A 17,289-nucleotide genomic window follows, 5' to 3' on the forward strand; every position below is an offset into this window, starting at 1 on the left:
GAAATATAAGTCATGCACAGTTCCAGAATGTTCTGATAACACGAGCAAAAGAAATAACCTTTGATAAGTTTGTAAACTACCTTGATAAGAGGTGTGCAATAAACCTCATTTTATAGGCTTCTCCGAGAGAATTTTCTTAAGTACACCATGGCTTAAAAGGCTACAGGGAATTGTATCCAGCTGGAGCTACAGCAGTAAGGTGTGAATAATGTCTCAGGCTGCCAAAGTTTGTATAACCCCTTCAGAAAGTTGTGTTCTCATGAGAGGGGGGTCACTAAAGGGAAGAGCCCGAGGAGGGGTGATCAATATTTGGTAAACTGTGCCTGGGAAGGTGGGTTTTGGGGTGAATTGAACAGGAAAGATGCAAGTCTTTTGTTTGCCCATCCCCTGCCTAGACCCTGAGTACATGGGGTGGGGGTGGGGGGGGAATCCTGGTTTTGAATAAAGAGGATCTGCTGGGAGAAGGAATATATTCTGGTAGCATGCAGGAGTCAAGGTGGATAGTGACAGCATGACATGGAGGAAGTGGCCCTAGGCTGAGGATTGGGAGTTGGAGTGGGATTGGCCCACTGGCTGAATAAAACAAAACTAGAGACTTGATCCCAGGATGGGACAGATTTGGAAACCTGTTAGGGACCTGTGAAGGGAACTTGTTCCTTGGAGACTGTGTATAGTTAAGAACATAAGAAGTAGCCTCCGCTGGGTCAGACCAGAGGTCCATCGCGCCCAGCAGTCCGCTCCCGCGGCAGCCCATCAGGTCCATGACCTGTAAGGTGATCCTGTTCTAAAACCCTTTAGTCCCCTTTATCCTTCTATCTATACCCTTTCATAACCTATCTCTACCTCTATCTGTATCCCTCAATCCCCGTATCCTTCAGGAATTTATCCAATCCTTCTTTGAAACCCCGTAGTGTACTCTGTCCTGTCACAACCTCCGGAAGCGCATTCCAGGTGCCCACCATGTTGGAGTCTGTTTTGCTCCAGTAAAGTGACAATATTCAACCAATCTATCTCTGGCATGTAACTGATTTTCTTTGGGGCCTGGATGCACAAAAAATAGTCGGTAATACTGAGTGGATCGCTGTTGGTCGATTCTCTGGCTGACTCTGAACTAGCGATCAATGCACTACTAAGTGAGGTTATTAAATTTGCGGATGACACCAAACTATATCGCAAGGTAAATAACATGGAGGACTGCGAAGATCTCCAAAAAGATCTGACAACACTAGAAGAATGGGCCAAAAAATGGCAAATGAGTTTCAACATAGGGAAGTGCAAAGTCGTACATATAGGGAAAAAAAACCGATGTTCACTTATAAAATGGGGGGGATCAGCACTAGGGGTGAGCGACCTTGAAAGAGACCTGGGAGTGATGGTAGACACAACATTGAAGGCGTCGGCGCAGTGTGCAACAGCCTCAAGGAAAGCAAACAAAATGTTGGGTATCATTAAGAAGGGTATCACGACCAGAAAGAAGAAGTCATCCTGCCACTGTATCGTGCTATGATGCGCCCGCACCTGGAGTACTGTGTTCAATTCTGGTCGCCGTACCTCAAGAAGGACATGGAGGTACTTGAGAGAGTTCAAAGAAGAGCAACTAAGCTAATAAAGGGTATGGAGGACCTCTCATATACTGACAGACTGAAAAGGCTAGGGTTTTTCTCCCTGGAAAAGCGGAGACTTAGAGGAGACATGATAGAAACCTCAAGATCATGAAGGGCATAGAAAAAATAGACAGGGACAGATTTTTCAAATTAAGGGGGATCAACAAGTACAAGGGGGCACTCAGAGAAATTGAAAGGGGAGAAGTTTAGAACAAACGCTAGGAAGTTCTTTTTCACACAGAGGGTGGTGGATACATGGAACGCGCTACCGGAGGATGTGATAAACAGGAGCACGCTACAGGGGTTCAAAGAAGCTTTGGATAGGTACTTGGAAGACAAAGGGATTGAGGGGTACAGATAAGAGTAGAAGTAGATTATAGGGATGGGATTAGAGGTAAGTTATAAAATTAATCAGGGATCACTGTTCAGGCACTAGGCCTGATGGGCCGCCGCGGGAGCGGACCGCTGAGCAAGATGGACCTCTGGTCTGACTCAGCGGGGGCAACTTCTTATGTTCTTAAATGATTAATGATTTGCACAGAGGTGCAAATAATTTGCATGCAAACTCAACAGATCAAATCGCTCAGTGAGCAATTGACACATGCGCAGAGCCCTAACAGGGATAGGGGAAGCAGCCTCCTGTGACTACTATTAGGGCACAGTCCCCCCCCCCCCCATGGCAGCAAAAATGGCAGGAAGGATGCCTACTCCCTCTTGCCAATGCGACCCCCCCCCCCCCCATGGCAGCGATGCAGTAGGAGGGATGCCCACTCCCTCCTGCCAATGCTTGACTACTTTCCATGGAGTTTTAACTAATTTGCATGGCCGGATCAGAAAATTGGTGATCGAAAGGAAAAACACGCGGTTTTGTGAATTGGGTTGGTAATAGTGATTGTCACTAAAACTGTGAAAACAGGTTTAGCGACAATCGCTGACTTTAGTGCATCTAGCTCATAGTCTTGTTGGGTGAAACACCCTTCAGCTTAAAGAAAATAATTCTGGCCCCAGCTTGTGCCCCACTATTGGCCCAGGCAAGCTTAGCTGGGGACTTGAATGAATGACACCCCAGGCCCAGGGTTCCATTTTGAAAGAGAACAATCCACCATTTGCCAGAACCCCTCCCTTTCCCCTTCCATTTCCCAATCTTGCTGTGCCACACCTCTGAATCACCTCTTCTGAAAGGAAGGCAATACCACACATAATGAATGCCTTATGTTCTCTACCTGTGAACAAAGGCAATAATCAAAGCCATGATTTCCACTGATACGATGCTATTGACCTGGGGACAGGGCTTTCATTACTGACCTCTCAATGTCTACACCAGGGGTGTCCAACCTTTTGGCTTCCCTGGGCCGCATTGACTGAAAAAAATGTTTCTGGGGCGACACAAATGCGCAAACGCTGCAGCAAGACAGAGGAGGGAGCCGGCAAGATAGTAAACACTCGGGGGCAGCAGAGGAAAATACTGCATCGCCCTCAACAAGGGCCACACAAAATACTTCACGGGGCCGCAAGCATCCCTCGGGCCACAGGTTGGACACCCGTGGTCTACACTAAAAAAATAAAACAATGTACAATCTATACCATGTAAACTGTTATTTCCTTTAACACTTGTTTCACACCTCCTCCCTAATTTAACACAATTCTGACCTCTCTAGACATATGATCCATCTTCTGTTATTCTCTCCCACCCTCTCCATCTACTACACCAATCAAATCCAATACAGAACCTATTACTATCATGCTACCTTATCCTAATGTGAAGAAAAAGCCATCTTCTAGTCCCCCATCCACCTATACCAGCCCCCCCCCCAAAATATGATCCTCTTTCTGGTTCCCCCTTTCCCCCAACTAGCCCCACAAATATGATCCTACAAATGCAGCACTTCAGGAAGACACATATTCTGCACTGCGCACACAGAAGTACCAAAAACTGTTTCCCAACAAGGCTGTCAGCTCATCCAAGGTTGAACAAACAGATTGTCACACTGCATTGATAGATATCTAAAAGAAACCAACTGCACAAACAGAACAGTACTCCCACAAGAATCAAAAAGCCGACTTAGCTGAAGATGAAAACGGACCTGGTATCCTGCGGATCTCCCTGTTTTTGGGAGACCGTCTTATCATCCGTTTTCATCTTCAGCTAAGTCGGCTTTTTGATTCTTGTGGAAGTTTTCTGGGGGAGGTTCTCTGACAGACTGTTTGATTGACCTCATTTTGCACTTTTTTGATTTACATGACACACCCTGGAAGTACCCCATGATGGTGTGGGGGCAGGGATTGGTTGGTCTTTGTCTCATGATGTGAAGCGCTGGAGCATTGCTCCTTTCGCTGCTCTATCACACTGAAGGTACTCCATTACTAAATTATAACAATTAATATATTGATTGTACACTATCTTCTTGTGTGTTCACAGTTGTTTGGTCAGCAAGCAGCCTCTCCGAGAACCGTGTGATCATTACTGCCTCCTTTTTGGTATCTTCAAAAGGAGATAGAGCAGCTTTTAAACTAAGATGGAGGGTTGGGGAAAGCTGACAGTCGCCAAGGAGCAGATAGTTCGGTGTGGAGTATCCTTGAAGGATACTATTGAAGCAGGGTATTTAGGGAGTCCCAATAGAGAGGTTTAAATAATGGTGAAATGGAGTGTTTAAGAAGAAGGCTAAATAAAAGAACTCAAATTATCCCTGTCATCTCCCTCAGCAGCCTGTAGATACAAGGAAAAAACACAATTTGGAGTGTCTGTATAAAAATGCTAGAACCCTAAAAATAAGATAGGAGAGTTATAGCACTGAATGAAGAGTTAGATGTAATAGGCATCTCAGAAACCTGATAGGACAATTCCTCACAGTCCTTCCAAATTGCTTCGTCCAATGTAATCTCCTTGTCGTACCATCACTAAAATCAATCAACACGTTGAGATCCAACAACTTTGCTGTTACTGCAACTTCTCTTTGGAATTTGCTGCCTAATCATTTACGCATCGAATCCGTATTAAATCAATTTAAAGTAAAATTAAAAACATTCTTGTTCCAAGATGCTTTTGGACAATAACTGTCCTTTTAAGGACTAAAACAAGCGTTATAGCTTTTTACCCTCACCTATTGTTTTTATCCCCTTTTACCGTGCTCTTTTCCTCAAAGATTGTAGTTCTTACCCTTCTTTCCTAACTGTGTGAAGTTAGGGTTTTGTTATGTGTTTTATGAACCTATCCTGGTTATGTTTAGTATTTTTAATTTTAATTTGTTTTTATGAAACTTTTTATTCTGCACACCGCCTAGAAATCTGATTAAGCGGTATAAATTTTTTTTTAATAAACTTGAAACTTGATAAACTTGAAACAACGGGACATAGGGCTCCTTTTACTAACCTGTGATAGCAGTTTTAGCGCGTGCTGGATGCTAACGCCAGCATTGAGCTGGCATTAATTCTAGCTGCGTAGCACGGGTTTAGTGCACGCGGCAATTCAGCTAAAAACACTATCGCAGCTTAGTAAAAGGAGCCCATAGTTTTACCAGGGTCCAAATTATATCACAATGATAGAGTAGATCAAATTGGAGGGGTGGGGTGCTCTATGTTAAAGAGGAAATTGAATCAAATCAAATCAAATAAACATTCTGCATGACCTAGCGGTATGGAATCCATATGGATAGAAATTCCATGTATGAAGGGAAGGAATACACAGATCGGATTATACTACCGTCCACCGGGATAGATTGAGCAGACAGATGAAGAAATGTTTTCAGAGATTAGAAAAGCTCACAAACTGGGCAATAATATAATAATGGGTGGTTTCAATTACCACACACAATACAAGGAAAGCACAATTCATCAGCAATCTAATAAGTACATGCTCTGATCATAATCTGAAAGCCTTCTCACCAGCTTAATCTAATCTCTCTCTATTACACATATAGGGGAAAAAAATCTTTAGCTGTTACAGAGAAGAAAACTTTGCAAATAGCAATCTAAAAGTATCTTCTTTATAGATGCAATACAGAGAGAGTTTCTATCCATGAATTTAGAAAACACAGTTGTTTCAAAATGGTTTCCCCTCAATCTTCACCAGAACATCCAAGAATGCAATACTCAAATACTTCATTTCAATGACAAAAGTTTACATACCGACTAAATTAATGAAGCGCATCTAAAGGTCCCTTCCAAAGACAAAAAAATCATCCAACACAACACATATTAAATGAGTCTAACACAACACATATCGAGCCCACCAAGAATTATACAGTCTTACCAGGAAATCCATAGGAATTAAATGTGGATGGGGTGTTGATCTAAATTATCCTCTAAAACCTGAAGGGCTTCCACTTACAGGATTGAGGTATACAAAGCTGATACATCAAAAGTAACCAAACAGGTGACTTCTGCTAACGTTGCTTCCCAATGTTGAAGCAATTGCAAAAAAACTTTAGTGTCCCTCAATATGGATTTTACTCCCACCAAACAACTGTAGACATGCATAAATGAATTTACAGGACTTTTCCAACAATGAATCCTGTGCCAACACTATTGTTCAGCCAGATGGCTTAGACAAGGTCTTATGTATTTTTGGGAGCAGATAGAAAATTGGTATCTTATAATATTGATATGTTAAATATCTAAATTCACTTTCCATGAGAAATCCCTTCTTTCTTCCCCCTCCCTGCCAGCTCCAAAATTAATTAATAAATCTCAGCTGAAGGATCCAAAGTCAGTGATATAATTAGTTATAATTATCCATATTAGACAGTTGGGACCAGGCTTCACATAAATATTTCTATCTTGAAATTGATTATGATGTCTAAATGGGTCTGTTTCCAGTAGTTGAATTTATTGTGATCTGCCATGAATTCACAAGGGGCTATGGCAGGATACAAAAGGAAATGTAATGTCCCATAGCATAATAGCATCTCTCCCCCCCCTTCTCCGCCCTCCGGACAAATATTGAAGATTCAGAACTCAATTTATCAAAAGCTTTGTTTTCTAAAGAGGTCTAAAACGTTTAGGTAAAAGATCACTTATCTCAATTCTTGTAGACTCTTACAATCCTCTAGGCAGGGAGCACGGAAGTTGTAACAAGCAGTGAAGTCCTCACCAGGTGGCAATAAAACGTGTGATTAATTTGGGGAACTGGTCACACACACACGTTTTTTTGCCACCTGATTGAGGACTTCATTGCTTGTTCCGTGCTCCCTGCCTGGAGGACTGTAAGATTCTACAAAAATTGAGATAAGTGATCTTTTACCTAAACGTTTTAGACCTCTTTAGACATATTATATCAGGGATATTTTTAATAATGGAGGCAGGTAGGGCATGTGCAATGATGTTATGAGTTGAACTTTCTCCAGCCTCCCTGTGGCTATCTGATTTGTTCACGTCACTGAGCACATTTATATATTTATATCTATTGTATCTTTTATGAAATTCTCTGGTATTGAAGTATATATTCTTTGTGAGAATTTTGTTTAATATTATATTCTCTCTCCGATTAATTTTTTGGAATAATTTTTCTGAACACGCTGAAACTTTCTAATTTTTGTTTGGAGTTTCAACATGATTTTTTCATCATTGCGATGTGATTTTGGAGCAATGTATATGATCAATAAGAAGAGGAGACTGGTGCTGGTTTTTGAAGCTGAGAAAGCAATGCTGGATACAGTGTTAACTGGAACTCAATTAACCAGAACTCTCAAGCAACCAGAAAAAAGAAATACTGTAATACTTCAAATAAAAATGAAAATAAAATCAATTTCTGGTGAAAATTTAAGTGTAAACTTGGCATGCCACACCCGAGTATGCCCACGCTTTGCCTACCACCTATCTGGCAGTTTGTCTGGAACAGTTTATGGTATGGCATAGTATGGGGTATAATATTAGTTAGGCCTATTTTTAATAGTAACTCTCAATCAACCAAAAACTACATTTATCCGGCATCTATCAATCCCCATGGGTGCCAGTTAACTGAGAGTCTACTATAAACCAGGCAGATCTTTATGATCTAAAAATAAAAATGTATTACCCTCAAGAAAGCAAGGTTACTATGAAGACACCAGAGCAATGACATTCTGCATAGCTGGTGTGAAGATGTGGAATGCTTTGGTGGGTCAGTTGCGACAATGTATTGGTCAGTTTCAATTCAAGAAACAGCTAAAACCCCAACTGTTTGTCACCACATTCTTATGACTTAACAGTTCTCCCCTGTTAATTTTAAGATTTTAGTTTGTCATAATTATTATGTTTGTCTTAACTGATGTGAACCATTTAGTTCTTAAGTGGTATAGAAAATTTTAAAATAAATAAATACTATACATATGTTGAACTCAGTATAGCCTAGTGGACTGAACGAATGCATTGAATGGGCAACGTTATTCTGAGGTAATTAGCACCCGGCATCAGTGTGCTCAGTTCCAGAACTGCCCCATGGTATAACTAGAGTGAGAAAGGAGTCTTTTTACAAAAACTGTGGTAAGCACTAGTGCATGCTTACCACAGCTGAAAAGGGCTTACTGCAGGCAGTCATTTATTGAATGCTGTACTGAATAATGTGTGTTTTGTGAAGTGGTCACCTGAAGCGGCCGTGTAGTGAAACAAAGTGTCCTTGTTTGGACTCCCGCAAGTTTACAAATGAAACAGCTGTTTTCTGTGGTGTGGGAAGCTGAGTTGGCAGTTTATCTTCCACTGCCTGGGCAGTGCTGAATCATTGCACACTTTTCCCATTAAAAGATAAGTGCATTATCGTTGCCAGTTTGAGTGAACTTTTTTAAGTACTGTAATTTAAAATATGACTTGATGTATGAACATTAGCGTTATTTGTGGGCACAAAGAGGTGTTTATATTTTGAAATATTGGAGTTTGTTGATGATGTAGTGGTTTTTAATGGAGGTTTTTGGGGACCTATGACGGGAATGGTTTGTAAGATCTTGTGCTGATAATTTGCATAGGCTCACTGAGGTCTTTTTACCTCCATTTATTGGATGCTGTTTATAGGCGATGTACCAGTAAAATGGAGATGATTTTGTAAGTGTTATTCTATTTTTCTTCTCTTCACTCTATCCATATATTTGGTTATTTTTGACTATACATGCTCTGCCCATGTTATGCCCTTTGCATTTACATGCTATAGGGCTCGTAATCAAAAACTTAAACACATCTAAAAACCCGCCCAAGTTGGCACTTGGATGACCTAGAAGACAGGCCGTCCAAGTGCTGATAATCAAATTGACTTTCTGGACATATCCAGGGACTTTTTAGGCCTCTGAAAGCTGCTGTGCGCCCAGAGCTAAAAGGGGTATATCTGAAGGAGTGGTTAGGGCAGTATTTGGGCAGGATGTAGGCCGAACTAGACTTAGTCATCCTGAGGGGATAATCGAATGTTTCACGAGACTTCCTGGATGAAACTTATATGTTGTGAGTTAGACGATATAAAAGCAGATATAAGTGCCAAAGTGACCAGATAACCACTGCAGAGACAACTTAAAGACCCCCACACATTCCCCCAGTGATCACTGACCCCCTCACACTGCCACAAATATCAGAATAAAAATGCACATACCTGTCTCCGGAACATCAGCACCTGGTATAGGAAGGCCTAGTAGAGCTGAATAACAGATGTCTTAAGTAGCCTGGGGGTGGGCTAGTGAACCATAGAGAGGAGGACCCGGGTTCATAAATCAGTCTAACTACTACATTCATGGTGGAAAATGTGAGGCCACTAAAATCCCCCTAAACCCTACTATACTGCAATATAGGTGCCACCTGCAGCCATAAGGGTTATTGGGGTTGTAGACAGGTGGGTAGTGTGTTTTGGGGGGGCTTATCATATCCTATACAGGAGTTTTGTGAAGTTCAAAGCAATGCCCTGTAAGGTGCCCCACTATTCTGTTGCCATGTCTGGGTGGCCAGTCCAGCACAATGATGGCACCTCCCACATCCAAATGGTCTTGTTCTGGGCGTTTGGGACTTTATACCACATTTTCGACCAAAAATTTGTCTGACGTACTGGCGGTCTGGACATCTAGATAGATGATTTTCGGGGAAAAAAATTCTAGACGTATTTTTCGAGACTGGACATTTTACCACTGCCAACTTTGGGCATCTAGCACCATATGTCTGAATCGGACTTTTGATTATGCTCTCCATGCCACTTACATGCACCATTACAGAATGGCACTGAGTTGCCCTGCTACCACTTTCGCAGGTAAAAGGACACTTAAATGCACTGTCACGTGCATATGCCCTCAAGTGATGCATACATATGGGCACCCTGTTACTGAACCACTTTTTTTAAAACACATGCTATATAATAGAGCGCTGTGGCTAAATTGTTCGTATTGAATGATTTGAATTTTTTCTATTGTATAAATTTTGTTTTTTTGTATGTTTTTTGTTATTTTATGAATGTTGCTATTTGTAAGCCGTCTAGTAATAGGCGGTTGAAAAATTTGTTAAATAAATAAATAAAAATACAAGGTCGCATTGCATAAAATGGAACTAAAAGTCGATGTTTATTAATAGATGATAACGTGCAGTAATGTGATGGCGTCTTTTAGTAAATCCTGCTCTTTGTGAAGTTCACACAAAACCCTCTTAAAAAGACTAAAAACTACATAGTGCTGATTTAGCATGGTATTTGCTAAGTCCAGCGATTCAAACTGCAACACTCCGGCTTATGAAAAAGAAACATTGCAAATATTACACAGCGAGGCCTAGAACATCCATACTGCTTTTACAGGGAAAATAGAATAAACAGGACGACTACAGAGCCTCACACAGAAATTACATACTACCAGAATCCTTTATCTAGAGCGATACAAGGGCATTATAACATTTTCATCTTTGTTTTCCATTCCTTTCCTGATATTTTTAATATTCTATTTGCTTTCTTAGACACTACAGCACATTGAGCTGAGGGTTTCAACATATCCTCAACAATGACACCTAGATCCTTTTCCTGCATCATGTAGCTATAGTTTGGGTTCCTTTCCTATATGCATCATTTTGCACTTGCTCACATTAAATGTCATCTGCCATTTTGATGCCCAGTCTCCCAAGATTCTCTTGCAATTTTTCACAGTTCTCTTGCGATTAACAACTTTGAACTCAGAATATTTGATTATCTTACTAGTTATTCTCCTCATACTAACATAACAGTGTCTAGCAAAGTAGAAATCCAAGCTGTTTTCAGTATTATCACTGGCAAAAAAAAAAAACCCTTAACAGCCCCAGGTTTAAAAATGCAAACTGCCGGTCAGGTGCACAATTAAGGACTTATCTCGAAGATGGGACTCTTCTTATCCTCAGCGTCTCTGTCACCAGCTTCTCACTCCCAATAAGAGACCTTGTTTCACCACTTTTTGGCTGCTTTTTGGCAGCAGTCTTGGCCAGTGGGACACCTTGCTTGTGTACTGTACTGTACTTCCGTTTAGATTACGTTATCTCTGACATCATATCCTCTTTCTCTCACAAATTTTATATTCCTCCAGCTCATTAATAAAATATGTGCCATTCAATCCTTTGATTAAGTCCTTGTTGCCATACTGTTCTCAATGTAAAAATCCAGTATTGTTCAATTTGGTGGAGCCTTCTTCTAACATCATTCCTCCGTTGGGACTGGGATAAGGAGTCCAGAACCATACATTTTAAATCGTGAAGCCTCTGCCATTTCTTTTCAAAGTGTTGTCCCAACATATCCACACCCTTATGATGATCAATATTGTGGTGATGTTCAAATAGACGAGTCTTAAAGGGACGGGAAGTTTGTCCAATATAGCATAGTTGACACAGACAAATAAGAATATAGATCACGTAAAATGTATATTTCTCCTCAGAGGTACTTGAACAGTATCTCCTGTATTGCAATATTGATCAAATCTTTTTTCCATAGTGGCAATGTCCTGGTGAAACCTTTTGCCATGTAGGTCGCTGACTGCACCAAGATTTGTGGGGAAGAAGTCCAAGTGTGAATGTAGAAAGTGTATCTTCAGTGAAATGCTGCACTTCATGGTTTTGTATACTCTAAGAAGTTTGTCAACCAGTTGAATATAGTTTGGGGCTCTGTAACTGCCAAGAAAATTCTCAACGACATCCTTGAATGCTTTCTAGGTGATTTTCTCTGGCCCGACTAATAGATCTTCAAATCTCTAGTCATTGATGACGTGTCTGATCTGTGAACCGACAAAAATGCCTTCCTTAATCTTGGTGTCAGTCATTAATTATTAATTGCATTAGCCTGAAAGTATAACAAGAAATTGTAAAAATGTACTTTTTTTTTTTTTTTTTTTAAACGGTACGTGATACGTAATTTTAAACATGATTTTCATGATCAGCAGCCAAAAATCTGTAAGATACACCCAAAAGTGTTGAAGAAGCAAATACTTTGTTGTCCATTGTAATAGGTCATTACTTCCTATCCCATGATTTTCTAATTTCCTCAGAAGTCTTTCATGAGGTATTTTGTCAAATGCCTTTTGAAAATCCAAATACACAACAATCAACCTTTTATCTTGTCATTATATTTTGCAGTCTTCGAGTCTTCTCATGAGACCTTGTCTGAAACTCCACATGAAATTTAATATGCATAACCTAAAACAACCATGAAAGGCAACAGATAACTCAATTGTCCAGAGAAATCTCATTTCTTATTCTCTTCACTACAATTGTTTATGAAGCCTTTGAAATAAAATACACTTCTCCCTCCGTATTCGCTGTGATAGGGGATTAACAGACTCGCAAATACAGAAAAACCGTGAATAACTTTTTCATATGTTATTCACTGTTTTCTATTAAAAACCATCGTGAAACCACAAATAACATGGTGGGAGACCTGGCCTGTTCCTGAAGGAGAGGTAAAACCGTGAAGAAAGGTCTGGGAATCAGCAATTTTCTCTGTAAACACATGGAATAGGCGATTTCTCTATGCAAACTGATGTAATTGGGGGGGGGGGGGGAAGGAGCCTGCAAACTAAAAACTGTAAATAATTGAAACCGCAAATACGGAGGGAGAAGTGTACTGTCATTTTATGTTTGTGTTACATCCTCTCAACATGTCCTCTAATGTAACTACCCCAAGATTACAATTAAAACTTATAATCAGCTCCTCTCCAAAATAGTTTAGTGTGGTTTACGATGTAAACAAACTAAATAATTTACAGGGAAATACAAAACAGATTAAAACAACAATTAATATCTTTCCGCAAAATAATAAAATGTTTGAAAAAAGAAAGCTTTCAATAATTTCCCAAATTTTAAATAACAATTTTCTGAACTAACACTCAAGAGGAGTGAATTCTAACAATGTGAAGCCTGAAATGGATAAGAAGCAGAATGATATCTCTTGAACCTCACTTGTTTCATTGAGGAATACTGCAAAGTGAAATTTTTCCTTAAAATGTAAATACTTAAAATACCAACGCAAGCTCTATGGAGGCGTTAGTGTCTAGTACGGCGGCATTGTAGCACACCTTAGTAAAAGGAGCCCTTAGTTTCAGCCACTTGGTACATACCTGTACATGAGGTAGATTTGTAATGCAAGTACTCACGTAGGTGATTCAAAGTATGCATAATGAATTGAGACATTGGAACCCAAGAGTCACTCACATTAAAGCATTCTATGAGAGCACACTGGATCGTCCAACATTCTAGAGCTCAGATTTACAAATAATAACCCTACTCAGAAGTACTAAAAATGGCCTAACAACTTGTGTTCTCTAGATCTTTCTCTGGTTCAACTTCCTCTTAGACTGACCACTCCTCTGACTCACTACAAAGCTAGCAGTCTCTTTTCCTTCATATAAACACACCCATCACATGGTACAAAACAGAGTGAGATTCAAAACATTGACTCAAAAGTAAAAAAAATCTCTTTACAGCAGAAAATCAAATTATTACTAACTCATACGGTTGCATCCAAGACTTACTACCATTTCTTCTCAGCATCAGTCTTGATAATTACAAAGGCAAAAGCCCTCAGGAAACCAACAAGGTTTTTTGAGATCCAATCTCTTTGGACGTTGCAATTTCTATTTCTTTTAGGATGATTTAAATCTCTCATTCCAAGAATCAATCATGGTCTGCAAAGATGAATATTTAAACTAAATACATGGATCTGCTTTGATAAGCTCTCATATTGCTGAGGTCAAGTTCCTGATGATCTTCAATGAAATATTATTCAGTTTAAATTTAAGGAAAAGATGACCTGCCTGTGAAAGTGGTGCTGAAACATTTCATCATCATCAACAGAAAATGAACATATCAAGTAACATCTTAAAATAGCCCTTTAATATGTGTGATGGTATCTTAATCAGCTGTGTAAGGTTTTGGAATACCTAACAATAAGAAAAGATTCACAGATCCTCCCTATTCACTGTCAGTATGGAGATAAAAATTACCCCTCACCCCAATAAAAGAAATTCCCTATGACATAATGCCAACCTCAAAATAAACTCAACCAACCCAGATACAGCAGATGCTAGTACAGGATTTACAGTGATTGTGGGACAATATGTACTCTGAATTACACAGAAGGTGGGCAAAGATACCTTTGAAAAGAAGATTCACCATTTCCAGTTTACAGGAATATGGAATGGAGGTAATCGCAGCCAGTGGAGATTCTCATCCCACCCACCTGAAGACATATACAAGGTTCTAGTACTCACCACTCAAGAGTTCAGATGAGACCTGCAGATGTCTCAATGAATTGCTGGCTCTAAGCCCTGTTGGTGGATGTTTCTGAATCCTTTGATGTTCTTAGCAGATATGGAGAAAACTGCTGCTGTTTCATAGACCTGGCTGTCAACACCAGGACTGAGGCCGGTAGCAGCTAATCCTTTGATTTATTAGACTAGCATTCTCATATATTTACCCGACAATAGACCAGGAAACTTGCTCAATGATCCATCTAATTGGTGTCTCTTATCGTAAGACATTTTTAGATGACTTACTCCTGTCAGTGTTATAATTGCTGGCATTTAAAAACATCCACCTCTCGCACATATTGCAAATGTCATTTAGCTAATGTTTTCGCAGGCTCAACTCCAGGATTCCAGGTTTTCACATTCCTATGTGGGTCATAGAGCTTGGTATGTGAAGTGTGCAGAGCTGGAATAACAGTACGTCCTATATAGTAAATGTGAGGCCTTTTGCAATGGCATACCAAGATTCATTGGGAAGAATGTAGCCCCTGGTTACAGCCTCTCTGGTATTTGCAGGTACAGTAAATGGTCTAGCTAAATGTGCTATCCAGTTATGCTCCTGAAGGTGGAAGTGGTTTATTTTAACCCATGTGGCCGCAGTCTCCCAATATGAAGCAAGTACTGAGGATCCATCTGGCCCTTTGAGCAGCCAGAATCTAATCTAATCATTGTTCTTATATACCACATCATCCCTAGAATGCAGAGCTCAACGAGGTTTACAGATCACATCATACAACAGAGAGTAAAACAGAAAGTGGTCCTTTTACTAAGGCGCGGTAACCAATTTAGCGCGCGCTAAGCCGCCCATAGAATATAACCTTAGCACTTAGCGCGCGCTAAATTGGTTAGTGCGCCTTAGGAAAAGGACCCCAAAGTTAGGTGTCAAATGATTTCTCCATAAGTAGTTTCTAAATGTTTACAAAATTAGTTCAAAATTAACTCTTGAGAATGAAAAGAGGCAATCCATTCCGCAAAGCGGTTGCCGTGTAGGACAGAGCCTGTGATGCTGTTCAACTGCATCGCAGGCTCTATTCTGACTATCTCAAGAAGAGATTGAATGCTTGAGCGCTTGGAACGCCATTGGCTGGTGACTACACCCAGCCCCCTCTTCTGTTAAACTGCGCTAGCAGTTTTTAGTGCAGAGAGCCGCGCTGGATGGCCCGCGCTGCTCCCGATGCCCATAGGAACTCTATGAGCATCGGGAGCAGCGCGGGCCATTCAGCGCGGCTCCCCACACTAGAAACTGCTAGCGCAGTTTAATAGAAGAGGCCCAAAGTGTACGTGTTTAGCTATTAGTGAAGTATGTTAAAATTCTGTTCATTATTTGATGACAGGAGAATGTTTTCCTGTTCTTTTATGGTTGTAACGCTGTATTAGTGGGGTTCTAAGGAATCTGACTCACTAGCGAACGATCCTGGGGTGAGCTAGCTACCAAGGGAAAGATCCTGGAGCCCCAATCTGATGTGCAGGCTGTCCATGGGGCTTACTCCTGAGCAGGGAACCCCCCCAGAAGTAGACGTTCTCCAACAATCTGCGATCTCCCGCAGTCAAGCGAGATTGCATGATACTAAGAGCAGATAAGGGTGGCACCACAGTCATTCTAAATAGAGAAAACTATTTAAAAGAAGCTCTTCGTCAATTATCGGACACAACTGCCTATAGTCAAATTACCCAGGATCCAGGAGGCCCATTGATGAAAATGATTTTTGATTGGGTCACTGCGTTTTATGAAAAAAGAATGTTAACCAAAAAAGAATACCAGTTTTTACTGGAAAAATATCCACGTACACCTAATATCTATTTTGCACCTAAAATCCATAAAACTTTAAAAGATCCACCAGGCAGGCCCATAGTGAACACCAAAGGATCATTGCTAGAACCCCTGTCAAAATTTGTAGATATATTTCTAGCAGAAGAAGAATTAAAAACTATTTCATATTTGAAAGATTCTTCTCATCTACTGTGTATTCTCTCTCAGGAGATTAATATTAGTTCTCAAACCATTTTAGTTACATTGGATGTAGTTTCCTTATATACCAACATTCCCCAAAATGGAGCTTTAGCCATTATACAAGATATTCTCCAAAAAAAAGAGAAGGAGTACAAAGAATTAGTACCAAATTTCTAGTACAGTTAGCCCAGTGGGTGATAGAGGAAAACTACTTTGAGTTTGAAGGTATATTTTATCAACAGATTCAAAGAGTAGCGATGGGAGCCACTCTGGCCCCATCTGTTGCTACCCTTTATGTGGGACAATTCGAAGAAACTCATATTTATAAGTCAAATTATTTCCAAAATATAACACTATGGAAGAGGTTTCTTGATGACATTTTTTTCCTGTGGGAGGGTTCTGAAAATGATTTGTGTGATTTTTTGAACTGGATCAATACTAGAAACCCCCATCTTCAATTCACTCCATCTTATAGTAAAGATAGAGTAGAGTTAATAATAAAGGAAGAACTTCGGTTGAAAACTAAATTATTTAGAAAATCAGTAGCAAGAAACACTTTATTGCACTTCTCCAGTCACCATCCATACCATTTAAAATTCAATCTCCCAGTGAGTCAATTCTTAAGAATTCATAGAGTATCATCGGACCTGTGTGATTTCATAGAAAGAGCAGAAGAATTAAAACTCCGGTTTAAGGCTAGGGGATATCCATCGAAATCCATTAAACAAGCTTACATAAGAGCTAAATATGCAAATAGGGATTTATTGTTATCTGAAAAAGAGGTTGAAGAACAAACAGATAGATTAATCTGTGTGCTGCCATATTCAGAGGCAGCTAAAGAACTTATAGCTTATATAAGGACTTATTGGCATGTGCTACAGGTTCACACCATATTTAATGAGACCCTGATGTTTGCCTTCAAGAGAGGAAAAACGATAGGGCAGGTTTTAATTCAACAGAAATTGGGAAATTATAAAACTAAACAGAATGGAAATCACACCGGTTGCGGCCATTGCCAATGGTGCTCTACCACCATCATAGGCACTGTATG

General features: G+C 40.1%; 1 protein-coding gene across 5 annotated transcripts in view; it reads right to left on the reverse strand.

Annotated features, from left to right (window-relative positions):
- Positions 1 to 17,289, reverse strand: part of WIPF3 (WAS/WASL interacting protein family member 3) — a 125,473-nt gene that overhangs the window by 60,349 nt on the left and 47,835 nt on the right. The window lies entirely within an intron of this gene.

The sequence above is a fragment of the Geotrypetes seraphini genome, chromosome 2 (genome assembly GCF_902459505.1).
Source record: "Geotrypetes seraphini chromosome 2, aGeoSer1.1, whole genome shotgun sequence".
NCBI classification, from domain to species: Eukaryota; Metazoa; Chordata; class Amphibia; order Gymnophiona; family Dermophiidae; genus Geotrypetes; species Geotrypetes seraphini.